We start from the raw sequence: 23,391 nt of genomic DNA, 5'->3' as shown, positions 1-23,391 counted from the left end.
AAAAATAGCGTATTTGAATATACCTAAAAGGTAAGAAAAAAACAATCATTGTTTCTACTCAACTCTACCACCCTGGTGAATGAGGGGCCCTCCTGCAAGAAATTATGCCTATTACAGGTATCTTAACTACTTCAGGAACCATAAGTAATACTCATGATTGCTCTTCCCTCTGCCTGGAATTCTCCAGTTCTCTTCATGGCTGACTTTTCTTGTCATTTAAATTTCAGTAGTGACCCACTCAGAGAGGGCAGTAAGTAGCCACCCACCTTCTCTTTCGGCATTCTAATTTAATCCTGTTCATAACACCTTTTACTATTTTACATTTTTGCTGTTTATTTGTTTATTTTTGTGCTTTTTTTCCCACCAGGACATGAGCTTCAGAACAGCTAAGGTCTTGTCTATTTTATTCCTCTGATATATCCTCAACACTTAACCCATAGTATGTTCTCAAAAAAATCATCAGATGAATTAATTAGTAAATTGGCATTTTACAAGAGAAAAATAAAATAAAATACTGTTCCTGCTCTTAAGAAACTCATAAATGGGAGAAAGAAATGTACCTGGAAAGTTATAGTAGAAGAAAGTGCTATAATAGAAAAATACAGAATCCCACTTCCAGCTATGGCAGACTATCTTTTCAGATCAATCACCCTACTGAACAAACTACAAAGGTGTGATAAAATGAATGAAATAAATATGTTTGAAGACATTGGAAACTCTCAAAGAAGCCAAACTTTGCAGGACCAGGATCCCAGAGAGAAGAGAAACTCACTGAGGTCAGCCCAACATTTCATAACACTTAGCTCACCGAGGCATTTACTGATTCATACACAGCATGTATGGAGAGGCTAAGAAGCCAAATGGAAAGCAGCTGCTGGGAGACAAAAAAGATGAGCAAAACTTTCATCATCTCACAGAGATATGGAGACAAAAATTGGAGTTCAGGGCCAACAAGGCACCAGGACTTAAAGGGGTGAGATAGAAGAGACGAGGAAAGCAGAGAGAGATGAGTCCAACAATCTGAGCAGCATTTTTCCTTGAGGTATTTACTTGTTTATATGCAATATCTATAGAGGGGCATATAAGTGGTATCTATAAAAAGCTGGGCAGAACTATCAGTAGTGCCAAAGTGCTAGAAGATTTTTTAAAATTATCTCTGGAGCAAGATAGTATGATCTGTAATCTCTGCAATTTTATGTACATGTCCAGCATTCAATAAAATGTTACCAGACATCCAAGAAAGATGATCAAGAAGGGAAAAAGACAGTAGAAATAGATCTTCCAGAGATCCAAGGATTTATTTAAATACTTTAAAACCCCTCTGATTTATAGATTAACAAAAATAGATGGTTAAAGTGAGAATTTCACCAGAGATTTAGAATCTATAAAAAAGAATCAAATGAAAATTCTAAAACTGATAAATAAATTGAGAAATCAATAAATAGATTTTTTATACTGAATCCCATATGCTTCTTTCTGTGTTTTCCATTCTTTTTCTCTGCACTTCATTCTGGATAATTTCCATTGTCCTATCTTCCAGATTATTAGTTCATTTTTCAGTTGTGTCTAATCTTCTATTAAATCTATTTATTGAGTTCTCAACATATGGAATTAAAGTCCCAAAAAGGATGAGGGAAAGAAAGGGGCTGAAGCAATATCTGAAGAAATAATGAGCATGAATTTTCCAAAGCTGATGAAGACATCAAGCCACAGATTCTAGAAGTGCCTCAAGCCCCAAGCAAGGTAAATATAAAGACAACATACCAACCTACACCATAGAAAACCAAATTCAAATAAATAAATGAAGATATGTACAAAAATGTTTTAGCTACATATGGAGAAAATAATTTTACTTCAGAGGATCAGATAAAGATTCACAAAAGAAGCAACAATTCATCTATTCATTTAACAAAACTTCATTGAGCAATTAATATATATCCATTACTAAATTGAATCTTAAAAAAAAAAAAGAAGATAAAAATGATACAGTTCCTGTTCTCTGGGAATTCAAGTTTGATGTACAGAAGAGACAGAAATGTAAACAACATCTCCATAAAGGCTGCCAAGAGAAATTGTGTTTTTGTTTAATCTTAAAGGAAGAGTGATGCTTGGAGCAGAGAGGGATGATGGAATAGGAGAAGTCTTAAGACATCTGTAAGTTCTAGGGATAAAAACAACCCAAGCAAAGACACAGGGGTGAAGTGGGTATCTCACTGAGCAATAGTGAGCTGTCTCTTGGGGTTCAGTGTGAGATGATGGGAGAGAGCTGCATAAAATAAGGTAGAAATGTTAAGTTAGAAACATTTAGTAGGCTATGGGAACCTACCACAATTTTTTAGCAAGAGAGGGTTATCATCCATGTCATTCTTTAGGAAGGATACCCTGGGGATAACATAAAGGATGCTTTTGAGAGAGAAGAAACAATAGCCCATGAGACCAATTAGACAATTATTTGTTGCAAGAATAAAAGGGTGTGACCCGAACTAAGACAATGGAAATTGAAATAGAAATCTAAGAATATTCACTAGACACTTCAAAGTCAGAATCAATAGGACTTAGCTACCACTGATTGTAGGACACAGAAAAATAAGTCAAAGTTGAACCAGGTGTGGAGAGTGTCAAAAATGTGAATGCAAATATTATTTGCAGTTGATATCACGAGGTCACTTTTTGCTTGTTGAGTTAGAAGTATCAATAGGACTTTTCAAAAACAATGATCAGGGAACTATAAATTCCAGTCTGGAGATCAGAATCGAGATCAGGAGCTGACAGCAAGCTGTGAGGGCCCAGATGGGAAGCCTGGCAGCAAGAACTGAGTAAAAACTATGAGTTCCAAAGTTAGCATTTTGGTAAACACAGATTATCCTAACAAAATACTCTTTCACATTCTCAGATATGTGAAAATATACTAATTAAAAATAATTAGAATATTAATTTCACAGGAAAATGTTTACAAAATATATCTATTACTCTTCTTATTTTATGTTTTCTTTGGCCTTTTGCTAAGCTGCATCCCAATTTATTTCTGCTTAGACAGCAAAAACACTAATGATATGAGCTATAGTTAAAAGTGTTTTCCAAGTAGGCTGGTTGAAAGTTTCTGTATGAATAATGCCAGAGGCATATGGGTTTTAAAGTCTATGTCTGTGCCATGTTTTTAAAATAATGCACATCAAATTTAAAAAAAATGCCACTTAAAACTGAGATGAAGTTTTCATAATATTAATCAATTACTTTGATTTAAATATATGTACATACACATATATTGCCACTGGGAAAATTTTTTCTATCAGTCAGTTGGTTCCTCTAATTTCAGATATGATTTACGGATAAGAATATAACTTTGCCAGTGAGATTAGAAGCATTTTTGTAGCCCACACATTACTGTAGAATATTAAAGTTCAGGTCAAGAATAGCAGACTTCCTTCTGCTGCAGAAATTTTCTCACAGGGTTACACCGGATGTGATTTGAACTTTTGTGTTTTTCAGCTACTTATGGCTTGTTTCTTGAAAAGTCTTTTTGATCTGCTTCAGTTCCCCTGAGGACTAGAGAGAGGCAAATTCAGTTAGTATTTGAATATCTGATCTTTGGAGATAACTCCCCAAATTACTTTCCCACACCACTAAAAACAAGCACCTTGTAGTATCTACTCCATGTTGGATTTAATTAGAGAATAAAACTATTAATAGTTTTTAGTTTTCCTATGTGTTCAGCACAGCTTCATGTGATGAGAAGCAAGAAAGCCGTGGAAGATATGAAGTTAGAAGCAAATGAAAGACAGGAGCTATTAAGGAAATTAAAAATAGCAAGACATAATCAAGGACGTAAGCAGCATCAAGTTTTAAATGTTGTAGGACCTTCCATAAAGGAGTGGTGTGTGTAGACTATATAAATCTGGAAGGCTCCATGGAGGGGGAAGAATTTAGCCCTGAAAGCTAATGTATCTCTTGTATCCTCTTTGGTCTGGGTATAACATTTGTGTCACATTTTGCCAACCAGCCCAGAAAGTGTGTAATATCACTGACATGGTATTTAGACCCTACTGAAGCCATTGAAAATTCAAACACTCTTCCTCACACATTGGAGTGAGTGGTAAAAACCACAACTTCCCTCAATTCCAGGCCCATATTTGTGTTGCCTGCCCCCATCTTACATATGTGTATGCTCACATGTGCTGGCACACACGCGCGCACTCACATACACACACATGCATTGGCCTGAGCATGCATGAAAAGGTAAAACAAAGAAAAAGATGTTAAGTTCCTTATAGGCTGACATCCTTAGCCTTATGTAAACAGGTATGTTGCAGTCTGATTCCAAGCCAATTTCAGGCAAAATGGCAGCATGACTTAAGCTGATCCACAGAGCTCTTCATTCTACACCCTTTCTAACAGCTCTTTTCACTCTCATTTGGCTTATCTCTGAAGATTTTCCCCTATAGATTAAGATCTCATGGACTGTCATTTGTCAAACATTTATTAAGCACGTACAAAGTACAAAGTACTCTACATGGAGTAATAGAATTGTGTGTACCCAATGAGGCAACTGCCAAGAAGTATACAGTCCATCAGGGGAGAAGACAGAAAATTCTATGCTTGGCAGGGAGTACTGTATACTAGACTTGTATTCAAGGCTATAGGATGATATAAATATTAAGTTCACAGACACAGGAATTTTAAAAAACCTTCTTGTCTACTAAGATCTGCAGAGAAGGGAGGAGGAGAGTGCTCATCAGCTGGGTTTTTAACATATGAAATTTATGAGGGAGCTCCTCTAAGAATTTCCTTGTGGTCAGCAGAGGAAGGGGACCAGATGACACTCAGGGGAGAGGAGGTCTTATTAGACTCAATATGAAAGAAAAGAGTAAACCTTAGAACTGTAAAAATAAAGGTAGGGGGAAGTGCTGATGAGATACTCTTGAAAGAAGTCCCAGTGTTTGTCTAGAAAAACCTTCATGAACTATCAGTTTGCTGAAACTTTAACTCTTTCTCTAACTCCTGTTGTATAATGTCATCTTACCCAAGTAGGGACTGCTTTCTACATTAAGAATCACTAAGGGAAAGAGAAATCAATATGAAGACTCAAGAAAAATGCAGGATGCGGCATCTGAACCCAGTCCAATAAGTATAGACTTTTTAAGGAAGTGATGGGGAGAAGAACATGATGGGATAGGTGAAAAAAATGAGTAGCATGTTTAAGAGGATGCATGGACTCCAGAAGAGCAGTAATATCAACATCTGGAGAATTTAGAAAGAGTCCAGGCCAGAAGATTAATCTAGGAGCAGTTCTTATGTGCCAAGTTCAATTGTTCAGACTAATTACAAAGACACCGAAGGTCCACTGAAGGTTTCTGAGCAGAGATGGGACTTGATTCCATTAGACAATTCCTCAAAGTCACTGACTATTATTATCTCAGGTGCTGTCCTCCTGGAAATATTTACATTTTACTTAAAAACTTTCTAGAGAGGATGCAGAGATAAAGGAACCCTCATACACTGTTGGTGGGACGACAAATTGGTACAGCCACTATGGAAAACAGTATAGAGGTTCCTCAAAAAAACTAAGAATTGATCTATCATATGATCCAACTATCCCTCTACTGAGTATTTAGCCCAAAGATTTGAAAACTCATATCCAAAAAGATATTTGCACACCAATGTTCATAGCAGCATCATTCACAGTAGCCAGAACATGGAAACAACAGAAGTGTCCTACAATAGATGATTGGCTAAAGAAGCTGTGGTACATATATACAAGGTAATATTACTCAGCCATTAGAAGAGATGAAATAGTGCCATTTGCGACAACCTGGATGGAACTCTAAATAATCATGCCAAGTGAAATAAGCCAGACAGAAAAAGTTGAAAGTCACATGATATCATTTATATGTGGCATATAAACTTAAAAGCAACAAATGAGCAGGAGAAACAGAGACTCACGGACATGGAATATAGACTAGTGGTTACCAGAGGACTATAGACTAATGGTTACTAGTGGGCTGGAGGAGGAGGAAGAAGATAGACGGGGTAAAGGGGGTCAAATATAGGGTTTAGGGGGAGGGTGAAGTGGGTAAAGGGGATCAAATATATGGCAGCTGAAGGAAACTGGACTTTGGATGGTAAGCACACACCAGAATATACATATGTCAAATGATAACGTACACTTGAAAATTGTATAATTGTATTAACCAATGTTACCCTAATAAACTTAATTAAAAAAATACTTTCTAAAGGCAAAAAAAAAAATAATCTTTGCTAATCCAAAGAAACAGGTATCAAATGAGAGAATATCTTGAGACAGGGGCCTCTAGTTACTCCTTGAACCATTCCTTGAGTACCAAGATATTTTTTGAGGATGGAATTAAAAAAAGAAGATCTAGCCCTTAATTTCTCTATTCTTTTTCTGATTAGACACCCAAGACAGATGACAATTGCCAATAGAACTTAGTCCCATGGGTGTACCCAGGCTTGCATGAGAAACCAGTTCACTGAATGATCTGAATCAAGCAGGGTTCAAACAGGAAACAGCTTTGTTTTCCTCCAGCCACTGACTTCAGACCTGCCCTGTCAGGCCTCCCTTCTCTACCCTTGACTATACTTTACAGATTCCATAACTTTCTAGTTACTGCCAATTATAAGAACAAGTCTCGTTTGGATAATCAAGTCTCACTCTCAGATCTGGTCTAGTCTCAGTCAAAGTATCAATCTCATGTAATTCAGTGCTCAGTCTCCTCTCCATCAACAACCTGACCCCCCTCAAATCCCCCTGACCTGCATGGGGGCGGAAAATGGACTGTACTCCCACTTCCCTTTCACGCATCCACTTCTGCCAGTTCTCTCCTGGGGTAGGTGTAGGGAAAATGGCAACAGTGCCCTGAGGAAGCTCCCATTCCAGGCTCGGAAGTAAGAGCCAAAGCCCTCTCCCCTGGAGCATGCGATACATTTCCTTAATGTTTCCCCTTGAATGTCTAGTCTTCTCTTTATATAGGTTGGAGGTTGTTATTGGGCTAAAGATTACTGGACTAGTTTAGCCAAGCCACATCTTGATAAGTGGTGCAGGGACATGTCTAACAGAAAATTCCTAGTAACTTATTATCCAGTCAATATTGGCTTTGAGGCTATAGCTAAATTTTTCAAGAGTGCCATCCAACATCTAATGTATATTCAAGTTACTATTCACTAATTGTAACAAAAGTGTTCTCTCCTACTCACTCATGAAGTCATATCAAATACAAGTCAATGAGAATGAAATTTTTATACAGAAACCCCTGAATCTACTCTATTTTTTTTAATATTAGCAAACTTGGATACCCGAAGCATAACTAAAATAATTTTATTTTCACACACCTCATGACTGATGTTTTGCAATCCTACTGGAGCAACCATAATCTTATTCCAAGGCGAAGAACTCAACAGAGTTCCATTTATGCAGATAGAACACTTCTAAAATGTTGGTGTTAAGTATTACTTTGTATTACTAAATCACATATCATGTGGGCTGGTAAGAAATCCTGGCTAATTGCACCTGGCATCCCTGATTCACTTCTGACTGAGGCATGGAGGAAAGTGATGATAGAGAATGAAGAGAGTGGAAAAGAACTATGGCAGAGAGCATATGGCAGAGAAGTTAATGATGGCTTTGCACATGCAGCCTCCACAGCAAGCTTTCTAGTATTTTCCAGCTAGTGGGTTGTAAATACCTAGTGTGCAGCATTAGAAGAACCGCTGAAAGCCTGACTCAAATACACCCAGTGCTTAAACACCAATACCTACCTATTCTCACAGCCTGGTCTATTGTAGATGAGGGCCTCGGTCTTCACAGTGGTTTAGTCAGTCAGTGCAGCATGCATTAGCCTCTGCTTCTGTGAGCAGAAAAGGTTGACAAAGGATAGCTAATTCTTATCAATTTCCTAGTCTCTTCTTGGAGAAAATATTTAAAATCACAGGCTAATCAATAATCAACAAATATCTAAGAAGTACCCATTAAGGAGTAAGGCCCTTAGTAAACACAAGCCATAGACCTAGAAAGACTGGACTCTTATCCAATAATACTACAGTTCACATTTTCTCTTTAGGAATGGACTTCAGACTGTGATATGAGTCAGGAGGGAAGGAACAAAAGGAGAAAGATTATTAAAAAGTGAAAGCGATAAATTTCTAGCACAAGATGCTCGATGATAGTTAGAAGTTAGGGACTATAAAGACCTAGGATTCTTAAGAGAAGAGAGGTCTATGACTTCTGAAGAAGTCAGATTCATCCATTCAACAGATTGGGCTGAACGATTTCGAAGCCTTTGCTACTCAAAGCATGGTCCACAGACCAGCAGCATCAGCATCCACATTCCTTGGGAACTGGTTAGAAATGCAGACTCTCAGGCTTCATCCCTCAAACAATTAATCAGAATCTGCATTTTAACAAGATCCCCAGGTGATTCTCAAGAATGGTAGTTTAAGAAGTAGTGATCTGAGTGCCAAGCACTGATTACACATATATCTACAAATGGAGATCAGGAAATCTGTTTGAGTGGACCATCCTGAACTGCCAATAAAGAACCAGCCCAAAGCTAGTCCTTCTCTACACATCTAGAGAATTCTCAAGTGGTTGGTGCCACTTACCTGACACTCACTTTTTTCAATGGGAGCACTTGACTGCTACAGGTGCTCTAGAATTCAAAAGAGCCCTCTTTTCAACCACAGAGAAAGGAGGAGAGAAGCTGAATTAGAACTCAGAATGAATTTTTCCCATAGGACAGTGTTAGTTAGTGTTCTTATATTTGTTGGCATTATTTATACCTCTAAATTAATTTGTATAAATGATTTATACTTTCAAAAAAGACCTGCAGCAATTTACTCCAAAAGAGATATATTCCATAAGGCTATTAAAATGCAAAAGAAAAATCATACATCGGTAGGAAAAAGAAGAGGCAAAAGGAAACGCTTCAAGAACCTTCGGTATCATGGTTATTTAGACTAAGCAATAGTTCTATCTCTGGGGTTGCTAATAGCCAAACAAAAAGAGAGACATGGTGATTTATAAAACTCCCATTCTCTGAAAATACCAGACAAGGGAAGTAAGAGATGTTTTTACAATGCCTAGATATCAGTGTTAAGAGGAAGAAGTTAAGTATTTAGAGAAAGAAAGATTAAAGAAACAAATCTGGCCTCCAAATCTTTAGGAAAAAAAAAGACTTCAGATGGGTTTCAAGAGTAATGTTTTGCATTTTACATCCTTCAAACTCTGTTTAAAACTCTTCGGGACAGAAAGTATGTTTCCTAATTCATTTGTCCCCCTACCAAGGCAATGAATAAACTTGAAAATTCAATACTAGTGAAAATATATTTCCTTCTTTTCCTCTTCCTTACAGACTTAGAATTTAAAACATTCAGATTTTCAAAGCACTTTTAAATAGTCCTCCCTAATCTGCAGAGACAGGTTCCAAGACCCCCAGTGGAGACCTGAAACCATGGTTAGTACTGAGCCCTATATATAATTCTTTCCTATACATCCATAACTTTTACGTAAAGGAAGCACTTCACAGTTCTGTGGTTTTTTTTTTTTTTTTTCATATCTGAATTGCCAGCATCACTACACTTATGCTTTGGAGCCATTATTAAGTAAAATAAGGGTTACTTGAACACAAGCACAGTGATACATGACAGTTGCTCTGATAATCTAGGTGACTACTAAGTGACTAATGGGCCAGGAGTGTATACAATGTGGATAAACTGAACAAAAGGATGATTCACATCCCAGGCAGGACAGAACGGAATATTGCGAGATTTCACAATGCTACTCAGAACGGTGCCCAATTTAAAACTTATGAATTGTTTACTTCTGTAATTTTCCACTTAATATTTTCTGACTGAGGGTGACTATGGATAACTGAAGCCTTGGAAAGTGAAACCTTGGATAAGGGGACACTACGATACTTCGTTTGACCTTCACAATAACCTCCAGTGATTATTTCCTCTATGACACTATTAGGAAAGCAGGCCCAGGAAAGTTTTGTTTCTTGCTTAACATCACACAATGGCTCAGTCCCAGAAGTAAACCTGGACTTTATATGCTCCAACACCCAGCCTGGTGTATTTGACACTACAACAAGTTCCCAATTCTTGGAAGTCAAGATTTAATTCCAGCAATCAGTCTAAATTTTTATTTTCAGCTACCAAATGGCAGTTTCTTAAGGGAAGTAACTCCTTAAGACAAGAGGAAGATAGATCTGTAATATATTGCAAGACCAGCAACTGCCTGCACTTAGAAAGCTTATTCTTAAAAGGGTCAATAGGAGAGGGCTCTCCACCTAAAACATGGTGGCACTTGATAGCTCCAACTGAAACCCTAAGATGAGGTTTTTAAATCTAAAATAACTCTGATAAGGGGAAGGAAAAAAGTAAGCCTACCATAATCAAAGAAAAACAGCCAAGATGGGTAAAAGAGATGTCTTCGGGGATGGGCCATTCAGTGACAAGCTTGTCTTGCCAGAATATAACTTAAGAAAAGTCATCATCAAAACTGAGTTTGCAGAAAAACAGCATGAGTATGAACTGTGCAGGGGGACAGGCTGATCACAAAGACGATAACAACAGAGACTCAGAATACAAATAATGCCCTCACCACTGCAGGGAGAGCCCTATTGCCACTCACTTCCAAAAGGAAACTCTCAGTGTCTCCCTGACAGGAAAACCAAGCCAAAAGTAAAAAATCTCCAGTCCTTTCTCTCCTCGCCACTAACAAATTGAAAACCTGGGCTCTAAATAACATAGCAGCTGAGGACACTGCTTTGTAATAGAGCGAATCTGTTCTGTGGGCTGTTTAATAACTGATCATGTTTCCATTTTTGTGGTTGTGGCTAGGAAGCTCAGTGTCAAAACTATAGCCTGCCTATAGCAAAGGTTCAGGATCAATGGTGTCTATTTCTCTGTAGTTTTGGATTTATATTTGTTTCCTACACTATTTCATCCAGTGTTTGACATGTATTTTTATAAGCCACATTAAATTGGCTTTGGTATGAGGTGGAATAAAGGTGACAAATAAATAAGGAAGGAAGAGAGGGAGGGAGGGAGGATCATGATTGTGTGGGGGTAGGTGAGGGGAAAGAAAATCTTATGAGTTAAGAATTTAGGTGCGTCATTGTGGGTAGCAACAGGAATATCACAACATCTGCCAAGAGTTCCACGTGAGTCCCACAGAACCCTCTTGGGCAAAGGAGATGGCTGACAGAACAGGAGATCAAAACTAAAACCTCTGGCATTATATCCATGCCTATAGTACCATGGTCACCATTCCTGAGAAGTGACTGTGCACTTTACCATGTTGTCTTTTCTTATTTAGGAATAACGTGCATAAAGAAAAACACACAGATCAGAAGTGGTCAGTTCAATGAGTTTTGACAATTATATACACTTGGGTAATGATGAGTTCAGTAAAGATAGAGATCATGTCCATCACCCCACAACATTCTTTTGTGCCACTTTCCAGTCAGTTCCCACCCATGAAGACAACCATTGTTCAACTTCCATCACTATAGACTCATCTTGTCTGTCCCAGGATTTAGTATAAATGCAATCATGCTGTACGTTCTCTTTTGTGCTCCATTTCTTTCATTCAGAATGAAGGGTACTCATGTTGTTATATAATAGTAATTTGTTCTTTATTGCTGAGTAGTACCATAATTTGCTTATCTTTTCACCTGTTAATAGACACATAGGTTGTTTCTAGCTTCTGGCTATTACGAATGAGACTGCTGTGAACATTCTTGTGCAAGTCTTTTTGTGGACATGTTTTCATATCTCTTGTATAAACATCTATGAATTTAATTGTTAGGTTGTAGGTTTGATGTATGTTTAACTTTGTAAGAAATTGGCAAACAGTCTCAATAGTTGTTGTACCATTTAAATTCCTACCAGCAGTATATGAGTGCTTCCCTTGTTCTACAACTTAGTATTATAAGTTGCTTTAATTTTAGTCATTTTAATGGGTATCTAGTAGTATCTCATTCTGGTTTAAAGTTGCCTTTTCCTGATAAATAATGATATTGAATATCTTTTCATGTATTTATTATTCATTCATATATCTTCTTTTGTGAGTACTGTATTCAAATCTTTTCCCCATGCTTTTATTGGATCGTTTGTCTTCTTATTGTTGAGTTATGAGAGTCATCATATTTTTGGATACAAGTCCTTTGTCAGATATGTGTATTATATATATTTTCTCCTAGTCTGTGTCCTGCCTTTTTATTTTCTTAACAGTATTTTTCGATGGGCAGAAAATTTTAATTTTAATGTAATCTAATTTATCAATTTTATCTTTGACAATTAGTGCTTTCCAGGTCCTGACAAAGAAGTCTTTGTCTACCTTAAGGTGACTAGATATTCTCTTATGCTTTTTTAGATTTATGACTCTAATTTTTTATCATATCTATAATTCATCTCAAATTAACTATCATATGTGGACTGATGTAGGGCCCAAAGTTATCTTCCCTCCATATAGATGTCCAGTTGTTCCAGCACCATTTGTTGAAAAGCCTTTCTTTTCTCCTGTTAAAATAACTTGGCACCTCAGTCAATTGCCATGTAACCATATTTAATCTTCACAACCCTGTAATGTTTTTCTCCTATTTTCAGATAAGGAAACTGCAGCTCAGAAAGATGAGATAACTTACTCACCCAATGTCATACAGTCTCTGAGATAAGGAATGTGGTTCACACTCAGACCTGTCAGTCTATAAGGCAATGCTCTTAGGCATCACCAGGTACAGCCTCCTTCCTTCAAAGACCCAATTAAAGCCCACTTCCTCTATGTATACTAACCTTCTTCCTCTCTTACTTTTCTAAACCCAACTGCACTTAGAATATGAATTTAGTTACAGTGATGTGATTGTTACACTGATGTGCATCGCTTTCTAATTGATACTTACGTTAATTCTCAAAATTTGTTCTTCTCTGTCCAGCAATGTTGTTTAGAAATTAGCAGAAGCCAGGTCTTAAATTTGATAATACCTTCTATATCACCAAGAATAATGCTGGTTATAGAGCAAGTGCTCAATAAATACTTTCTCTGAGTGGAAAAATAATGTCCATTTGCACAATGGAGCCCTGTGCCTCTCATACTTTATTCATGGCACTTTGACTTTTGTGTTAGATCTCCAGATCCCACCTCAGTTTTCCCCAGAAATGAACTGGAATTTTTGTGGAAGAATTCTCCTACATAGAACTTGAAATTAAGAAAATTGACAATGAACAACTAAATAAAAGGGGAGTTTAAAAAGTACTGTTAAATCTCCTTCAAAATAGTTAAATCCCCAGAAACCAGAGCTTTGTCATAAATATGAAATATATATATATGTGCTACTTGACACAGAGAAATTACAAGATACTGAAGACTGAATCATGGGGCACTATCAGAGAGGGAAGAAGTCATTTTGAAAGCCAATCTCAGATTTTTACTTTGGGGAAGGTTTTTGATGATTGTCTCAATTTTCTTACTGTTGATCAATCTACTTAGATTTTCCAGTTCTTTGTGATTCAGTCTAGAAAGATTGTATATTTCTAAGAACTTGTCCATTTCTTCTAGGTTATCAAATCTTTTGTAGTATTCTTTTTTTTATTGAGGCATTTTATTTGCACATATATGTTGCATCTCTAGAAAAAGAATCCCAGGAAATTCCCTTCTGTGTGCTTTCATCTTGTTTCTTCATGGTCCGTGATGCCTGCTGAGGTTATCAGTACAATGAAACCAAACTGACAGGATGGGAGCAGTTAGTTCCATTTTTCTAGATCTTTGAGTTGCACGTCAAATCTGGGGTTGACCACTCCACATTTGTTTAACCTGCGCATGAGGTTCACAACACTATCCCAGCTCTGTGATCATCAGTGATTTCAAATTTGCCAGTGTAACTACACTTCATGATCATACTTAGAAATTAGACGATGGCTTTGGAGCATGGCCTAATAAGAACCTTGTGTTTGCCTCTCTTTTTAACATTTTTAATGCTCTTGAGTCCATCAGCCAGGACATTTATACACACCATTATGTCAGCACAGAAAGATGGCAGCAACAGTCATAGTATTCTTATATGACACTTTGTATTTTGGTGATCTCTGTCCTAACTCCTCTTTCATTTCTGATTTTATTTGTGTCTTTTCTCTTTTTTCCTTAGTGGATCTAGCCAAGAGTTTGTTGACAACATGGATAGATCTTGAGATTATCATTCTAAGCAAAATAAGTCAGATAGAAAAAGTTATATATTTCACTTATATGTGGGATATAAATCGGAAAGCAACAAATGAACAAGAGAAACAGAGACTCATGGATGTGGACAGTGATTAGTAGTTAATAGAGGTAAATAAGGGTACAAGGGGTCAAATATATGGTGAAAGAAAAAAAATTTAACTTTGAGTGGTGAACACATAATGCAATATACAGATGATGTATTATAGAATTGTACATTTGAAACCTATATAATTTTATTAACTAATGTCACCTCAATAAATTTTTAAAACAGCCAATCCCACCAGAAGATATAAGGTTACTGAGATAAGCCTCAGTCCACAGAGCCCACACTGTAAGCCCAAAGGCCACTAAGAAACAGAGCTAAGAAGCAGCACCCTTGTAGGGCAGGGATATCTGGAAATCAGAGAAGTCACAGGCCTGGAGCTTACCCAGGGGGTGATGCAGTTATTGAGAACTTCAAAAGTTTAATTAATTATTCAATATAATCTGTTCTTTAGAGGAATTGATGGAGCAATTTCCATCCCAAAGACACCGGCAAGAGGGAATCACAGGAGGGTCATAATAGAAACCCAAGTTTCCAGGGAGGAGGTAAGCCAGCCTATTGAGAAACACAGAAGTGATAAATCATGAGGACAGATGGGTAGCATCTAAGAATTCAGAAGGAATTAAAAAGCCAAATGGTAGTGCTAGTGACAAAGATATGAAATCCAGGTCATAAAAGGAGCAACATTCCTGATGCAAATACAAATATTTTTGTCTCCATAAGCAAGGGTAGGTGGAGAATTCAGCAAATCTCTGAGAAACGAGGGACAAAAATTCAAGCTTTTTTAAAAAGGACTGTCTTGTTTTCCTCATCTAAATTATTAGAATACATTTTCAGCTCTACCTTTAGAGCTCTACAAATAGAACTCTGCAATTAAGGACAAGTCTCATTATTTAGGTAAGTCAAGAGGAAGTTAGATTGTTGAATCAAATCAGTTTATAAATATTTCTCTAAACATCTCCTCGGGTCTTCATAATCTTCTAGTTCTTTGAAGAAAATAACAGCAACAATGAGTCTCTCACCAGGTACAAAGCAATTTGCTTAAAATATATGTATATACACAGGAACTCAATAACCCACACAAATTAAAGGAAGCACTGATAATTCACCAATGGCCATTAAGCCAAGTAGTAGCAATGGCCACCATTTATTTAGTAAGGACTTACTATAGGTCAGTAGGCCCTGTGTGCCTCACATACATGAATTTAATCCTCAAGAAAATTCTATGATAATAATAAATTGGTGACTTATACAAATTATTTCATTTGGTTCTCAGATCAAAACTTGGAAGGGAAGCACTACTATTTTTCCATTTTACAGATAAGGAAAGAATAACTTTCCCTTGGTCATATAGCTATAGAGTGTGGACCAGGGAATCAATCTAAGTGTCTCATCCCATTGCTCATGTCAACTGCTAGGACCTTCCACATCTTACAGATGAGGAAACTGAGCCCTAGAGAAGTTAAACAACCTCAAAAAACACATATCTGGTGAGTGCCACATCATGATTTGAACTCCAGGCTTTCTAATTTTCAATTTCCAGGCTGTTAAACTTGGTATTGTATTAAATTGACTTTCATACCCAACCTAACTTCAGTTTTGATTTTATTTGAAGACTTCATGAAATATGAAATTGGGGAAATTGCAGGGCTTCAAACTGACAGCCGATTTCACAGTAAAAGGCCATCTCCAAAGAAGGTGGATAAGGTGTCCAAGTGACCCACTCTAATCATGAGCTTCACACTGCCCTGAAGCCTGACCCAAAGCACTGCTAGGACAATAGCAAAGTCAACCATGTGTCACCATCTAACATACACCTGACCTGTAATGAAGGGATAACTATTTAGGATTTAAAATGAAGAAATGTAGGTAGGTAATGTGGGGAAAGAGAATCTATTGCTCTTATTTATTTATTTATTTATTTATTTATCTATTTATTTTTACTGATAATTAATTAGAGCTCACAACAGGTGGAAAAAAGATGACTCTATCACAAGGAATAGTGGATATTTGCTATTTGCAATTTACTACCTCTCTCTATTGGTGGGTTTCTATTCAAGGTGTTCTACGTTCTCACAACCCAAGGGTGGGCATGTAACCCAGGCTACATCAATGTAACAGTCCCAGAAATTGAGACTTGACTGGAGAGATGAAAAGAGAGGTTTCTAGAATTGATCCATCCTGGCAATCCTGGCCTACACACAGTCACAGTGATAATTGGTGCCTGCTACCGAGTTTCCCAGAGCTTTTATAGTCCCCGTTCTTCTAAAACTGGGTCTAGCAGCTTTCTCTTCAATTCTGTAAGCTGTCTCACATCCTCTAGCATTCTTTTTCTGCTTAAGTTAGCTATGGTTGTTTTCTGCAGCCAAACCAAAACTCCAATTGGCCAAGGGAAGGCATAACTTGATGGTGAACCTCGGCATCAGGATCCACTACAGAGATGAAGAGGTGACTGGCTGACTACTCTGGAAAAGGAATTAGTAGAGAAATGAGGGCTGTTTTGAGAAACAAGAGGATGAGTGAATAGGCTACCATTTTGTTGGGTTTCTACATAGTTTTACACTTCTGCGATCCTCTGCCCCTTGCATGATTCACACCTCTCAAGGCTACTCATCATTTAAACCTGGAGATTCAATGTCCTGTGAGAAGTGCTCAGCTTTCCAGAATGTAATGTTAATGAAGGCAGCACTTCTGACTTGATTTTTGTGGGCTGGTTACCTTAGCTCTGAGTTACAGATAAGAATGGCACTTGAAACCCTATCAAAGCTCTTTTGACATTTCATAGGGCAGGAGTAATGAAGCTAATGAACAACACTAATTATTGCCACAAACTCAGGTTCAACTCACATTTTTAAGACCCTGCCAGGTAGTGCCTTAGGCACTTCACATGCATTATCTCATTGTCTGTCAAGCAGGCGCTTGTGACAAATGAATCCAAGTGTATTACAAATAAATGACATTACTACATTAAAAAGGGTGAAGAAGGAAGGAACTGAGCTAAGTAACTTTGGAAAACAGTATCTTCACTGGATTCTAGAAGGCTAAAGACAAATAAAAGTACATAAACACTACTCTGATAAATTTGTTTCTCATAGGAGCATCATGTTAGCAATTCTGAAACTACTTTATGTGTGTGTATGTGTGTGTGTGTGTGTGTGTGTGTGTACACACCAGATCATGAGAATCAACTTTTGTACTGCTGCAGAAAGAAGTTACAAATAAGGCAACCAGGAGGCTATGATAAATCTATGGTGTTTTATGGGAATGGGAAATAGCATTGTGAACTAATGGTTATTTTTGAGAGTGTGTGATAAAATATACATAACATAATAAATTACCATTTTAACCCTTTTTAAGTGTACAACTAAGTGGCATTAATAACATTCCCTTTGTTGTGCAACCATCATTATAGAATTTTTCCATCATTATAGACTGAAACACTGTACCCTTACTCCTTATTGTCCCATTGTTCTTTTCTTCTAATGTCTTTGGCTTTGGCATCAATAATCACAGTGAATTTTAATATATATACAGCTATATAAATACAGGAAGAAATATAGAAATATACATACGCACAAATGAGTATACACATGTGTATCTTAGCTCATTTTGTCTCTTGAGAAGTTCTAGAAGGTAGCAAAGAGCATATCTAGTTCCCTGATCTCGGTTTCTAATACCATGCTCCAAATAAAAGGAACCAGTTCTCCTTGGAGAATTGATTGATTCCAGGGCTGGAGCAAGAAAAATACAACATGAACTTGAAACATCTCATAGTGGCAGAAAGCAAAGCGTGTTCTTTAAAAAAAAAAAAAAAAAAAAAAGGAGAGAGAGAGATGGGAGATAAGGGTATAAAAGGCACACAAGGCTAACCTGAAAAGCTCCTAATGGCTAAAGCTGGAACAATTTGAGCAACAAAGTAAATGGTAAGAGTACTGAATTATAACCTAAAAATTAAAATAAATAGCCCTGAGCCTATAGTGAGATAAATGATCAAAGAAATGAACAAATGAATGAATGAATGAATAATAAATAGATGTGAGAGAAGAGACAACACTTCTTTACAGAAATATTTGATTAATAAATATGGAAGGAATAAAAGAAAAAAATCACAGTTAGAACTCCACAGTAGTACCTGCTGGAGGCACACTCCACTGATAGATACTAAAATCGATGAGTGAAAATTAAAAGAAAAACAAGATATTTCCATAATCTCACACTATCTTTCCTAAAATTAATATTTACTGATTTCAAAGGTAAAAATGGTCATTTTAGAGCGGAAAAACCACCTTAGCCAAGTGATCAAGGTTAACATCACTAGTGACATCATTGTGATATCATGTATTCCCTAATTCAATCCACTGAGGACACATCACCTCTGTGGTAATCATCCCAAAAATTCATCACTCCAGTCTAATCATGAGAAAATATCAGACAAACCCAAACTGAGGACACTATAAAATACCTGATCAGTATTCTTCAAAACTATCAAAGTCACGAAAAAGAAGAAGAGACTGAGAAAGTGTCATTGATAAGAGGAGACGAAGGGCACCTCATGCCTAAGTGCAATGGAGCATCTTGGACCAGATTATGGAACAGAAAATGATGTTACTAGAAAAACTAGGAAAATTCTAGTACTGTAGTTTAGTAAGTAGTATTGTGCCAACGTTAATTTCTTAGTTTTCATAATTATACTCTGTGTACTATTTTAACATTAGGGGAAGTTCGATAAAGGGTATATGAAAACTACCATTTTGGAAACTTTCCTATAAGTCTAAAATTATCTCAAAATAAAAAGTTTTCTAAATATCTGAAAGAAAATAAAAGCACACAGGAAAAATACTTTGGGAATCCTGAGACATCATCTTTCTAGGCAAACAGGCACATTTACGTTTTTCCTGAATTAATTACTCATAGTAGGAGTCCACCAGCTCTACCATGCAGAAATATAAAAGCCTGCAGGGCAGTTGGTCAGGCAATGCATTTAGGAAGAACTATGGCACTGTACTGAGGCAGATCTGAATTTGAATTTTGGGAATTTGTCAGGGGAGGGTTGTTTCATATCTCTAAAATATAAAATATCTTTCCTGGCTTGTCGTGAATGTTAAATGAGGTCATGCGTAAGAAAGCACTTTATTGGGAGTAGGTAGTCAATAAAAATTCTTTCTTTTCTTTTTTTTTTTTATTTTATTGTTTTAACCATTTTAGAATATAAAAAAGAAAACAAAATATGGTACCTTTTACATCCAGGTCTTATAATACAGATTGAGACAAAATATATAGGTGTGAAATAGTTACCAAACAACAGCTTTACACTCTGATATAATCGAATGCTGAGTTCAGTTGGAGAGTGGGACAGTGTACTCCAGAGCACAACACACACAAAAGGGGTAGAGATGAGAGAAATGTGAGCAGTATCCCCCAAGCAGTCTTCAAGAGCTGTTGGACTGATTGTCCTAAGCATGGAGTCTACAGAAAGGAAAGGATACAGCTGCAAGGAACAATTGAGCCTAACACGGAAATAACCAAAGACATGAAGACAGAATTACATCTGGGTGAGTGCCAGGTATTTCTTCTTTGCAGATAAAAGCAGACCAGTGGGAGATACATTTGTCTGGAGTACATGATTAATGAAAGGAAACAGTCAAACCATGTTGAATAATCTGGGAACAAAGACTAATTCTGGAGAGCCTGAAAGGCAGGCTAAGTCTTTCTGGATGTCAGAGGCAAAAGAAGCTGTGGCTACTCCTTGAATATAAGTGAGGCTTAAGGGAAGCATCTAATGTTTTAGTTTGTACTGTATTTGGTAGCCATGGAAATTTTTTAAGCAAAGGAATCATGTTATCATAGCATGGTATATCAGACAGAATCCTGTTAGAGGAACTCAAACCACTTAGACAATTTGAAGTGGTAAAGGAATTAAGAGCCTATAAAATCAGTGAAGGCTTGGAAGATTTAGCTCTAGGCTGTTTTATTAGAGAAACTGTAAATTGGTGAGGCCTTTTTAGAAAGCTGTTGAATGGTTTCTATCAAAACTGGAAATGTATGTACTGTTTGATGCAGGAATTCCATTTTAAAAAAACCTCAATTCTAGAAAAATCTATTCTAGAAAAGTATTTACATATGAAAACAAAGGTAAATATACAAGATCGTTTATGGGAGGATATTTTGTACTAGTGAAAAATTAGAAACTCCTAGATGGAAGAGATGTTTTAAAGGCTGATATAGAATATTATGCACTCATCAAAAGAATATATTGAGCCTTTATAGAACAACCTCCCAGACAAATCAATAAAAAAAAAACAAGTCACAAAGCAAAATCTACAGTATGTCCCAATTACATGTTTTGAAAAAGTATGAACTGAACAAATGCAAAGCAGAGTTCACAGTGCTCGCCACTTGAGGTAGGAAGCAAGGGGGATCTCATGTTTTCCTCTGAATACTCATGCATTGTTTGAATCTTTTATGTAAAGCATGCATTCATGAATTAGTTCTATGTCAAAAACATCAGTAAATGGTTTCTTTCTTAGAGCTCCTTCCTAAAATGCAATAAAGTAAACAAGCCTGGACTTAATTCAGATCATGATAGTGATAGGTGAGTAGTAACAGTCCTCTCTTATAAGAAATGAATTGTTGTGCATCTCGGGTAAAAATTATTATTGAAATGAAGTGTCAAGCCACTTTCTCCTAATTTTGTTCTAGTGGTTTGGGTAGTAAAGAGAGACATGGAGATTTAATTTCTCCTTTGTGAGCCATGTAAGGTTGTAGGTTACACCAAAAGGGTTGTAATGAAAGGATAGAGGCACTCTCTGAATTGATTAGAAGATTGAAGATCTAAGCTTGGAAAATAGACAGATAAGTGGAAGCTGGGCGCCCTAGGCACACAAATAAGTTCCTGTGCAGGCAGAATGTTGTCAGGTTATCCCCAGCAGGGCCGGCTACAACTCATCTCCAATGGACTCTGAATCCTTGCACCACTCCCTGAAAATTCCAAATCCTGGTGGTAGTTTCTTATTTGCCAAACAAAGGAGAAGTAAGGAATAAAGAGTATTCGTCCATCTCCTTGGTTTTATCACAGGCATCTGGGTCCTGCTTCTTTCCGAGGTCCCCATAATAAGAGATTTGTCTCAAAAAGGATGTTCTGTGCTGAGGTGGCCAACAATGATGACTATCAACCATACTTGGGTTAACTGAAGATTTTGCCTGATTATTAAACAGATGTCCCACCTGCCTATTCATTTGCCTAAGTCTGACAAACTTATTTCCTTCTGATTTTTGAGCACTTTGAGTTAGCTTAGCACTACACAAACCACATGAGAGAGGAAGGCTCCACAGAGAAGAGGCAGTTTTACTTCTGAAAGGTTGTCAGTAGCAGCATCCTGAACACAAGTACTGATTGAGCTGAGGAACAGAGGAGGTGACTCGGCCGAAGCCATGTGCCCTACTTCAGGTTCCCCACATCATCAGGAAATGAAGCAAATGATTGGGAAGAGTCTAGGCTGCCTGGCCTGGAAGACATGGGTGGAGGTTAATAGTTTACATTCCAGAAAGAAGTTATTCAGCCTGCACTATGAGACAAAAAAGCAAATTCAATTGAGTTTCATAAAACTTATTAAGCATATGCTGAAAAAAGCCTCAGCAACTCACTCCTCAGCCTTGTCCCATAAATAACATAAGGACAAAGGGATAAGAAAAAAAGGAATTGGAGACTAGGGAAAAAAAATCTCTTTTGCACAACAAGGACTTTAGATGAGGAGCACTCCTGCAGCAGGCAGTAGCTGCCAGAGCACATAGGAGAGCAAAACAACTTTGGAGAGACCAAAATTGGAGAGGCCAATTTTTCTTTTTTACCATTTTTGACATTTGAAAATATGGGATATTGGCACTTCTTGATTTAGGACACAATTATATGTTTATTGGGAAAAGAAAGACTTGGAGGGGGGTTATTTCCCACATGTAAGAGCAGTTCATAAATACCATATTCACGTCTGCATTTCACCCCAGGTTCTCTCCACATGACCCTCATCACTTTGGGGAAGAAAATGTGTATATTTGTTTTCTCGAGGAAATCTCTAGGCAGATATGGACACAAGCAAAGAGGAATACGAAGGCTTGGTCATAACTTAGACATCAGAGTCCCATTTGCAGATGGCTGAAGGAATGTGCATATGCCATTTCCAGCACCCTCTTTCTCTTTCCAAGCCACATCGCAGGTTGGGTAGGAGTGCACCAGTCTAATCTGTCACTGTGCACTAGAAGCCTTTTATCTAAAACCAAATTCCTCTTTCTCATCCAGGAGACCAGCAGTTAAAACAAGGGGGGTTACATGAGAAAATATAGTTTTCTAGGAATGTGTTGGTTGTTGAATTTTTTCTGAATAACCAAGAAAAGCAAATAGGACTATGGCTGTCTCTCTCTGGCCATTCTAGTGGCTTTAGGTCAAGTCACTCCTGGTTGAAATAAAGGTGCAAGAACTGCTTCGGAAATTACAGATGCAGAGAAAGAGTAGTATTTCTGTGACAAACAGAGCCAAAAAGAAGCTAGGGGATATAATCAAGAAAAAAAAAGCCAGCACAAGAAATCAGTCTAAATGGAAGCAGAGCGAAGCCTAGCCAGATTTGGAAAGGCAATACCCCATCAGCATCTTTGCAAAGGATTGCTTCAATTTAATTTTTTAAAGCAATTTTATTTATTTATTTTTTTAACATTTAATTTTTTAATTTTTTTCCCTCCTCCCTCCCACCTCCCTCCTGGTAACCACTAGTCCATTGTCCATATCCATCAGTTTCTGTTTGTTTGTCCGGTCCATTTGTTACTTTTAGGTTTATATCCCACGTATAAGTGATATCATGTGATTTTCAACCTTTTCTGTCTGGCTTATTTTACTTAGTATGATTATTTCAAGGTCCATCTATGTTGTTGCAAATGGCAGTATTTCATCTTTTCTTATCATTGAGTAATATTCCATTGCATATATGTACCACAGCTTCTTTAGCTAGTCATCTATCGTAGGACACTTTGGTTGCTTCCATGTCCTGGCCACTGTGAATAATGCTGCTATGAACATTGGTGTACAAATATCTTTTTGGATATGGGTTTTCAAGTCTTTAGGGGT

At 37.2% G+C, this 23,391-nt stretch overlaps 1 pseudogene; it reads right to left on the bottom strand.

The window, feature by feature from the left end:
- Positions 1–9,547: 9,547 nt before the first annotated feature.
- LOC107500843 lies at positions 9,548–22,980 on the bottom strand (annotated as a pseudogene).
- Between the last annotated feature and the right edge of the window lie 411 nt (positions 22,981–23,391).

This window comes from Rousettus aegyptiacus, unplaced genomic scaffold, assembly GCF_014176215.1.
Source record: "Rousettus aegyptiacus isolate mRouAeg1 unplaced genomic scaffold, mRouAeg1.p scaffold_m13_p_4, whole genome shotgun sequence".
Classification (NCBI taxonomy): domain Eukaryota; kingdom Metazoa; phylum Chordata; class Mammalia; order Chiroptera; family Pteropodidae; genus Rousettus; species Rousettus aegyptiacus.
The sequence above is the reverse complement of the archived record's forward strand: the minus strand, read 5'-3'. Positions and strand labels throughout refer to the sequence as shown.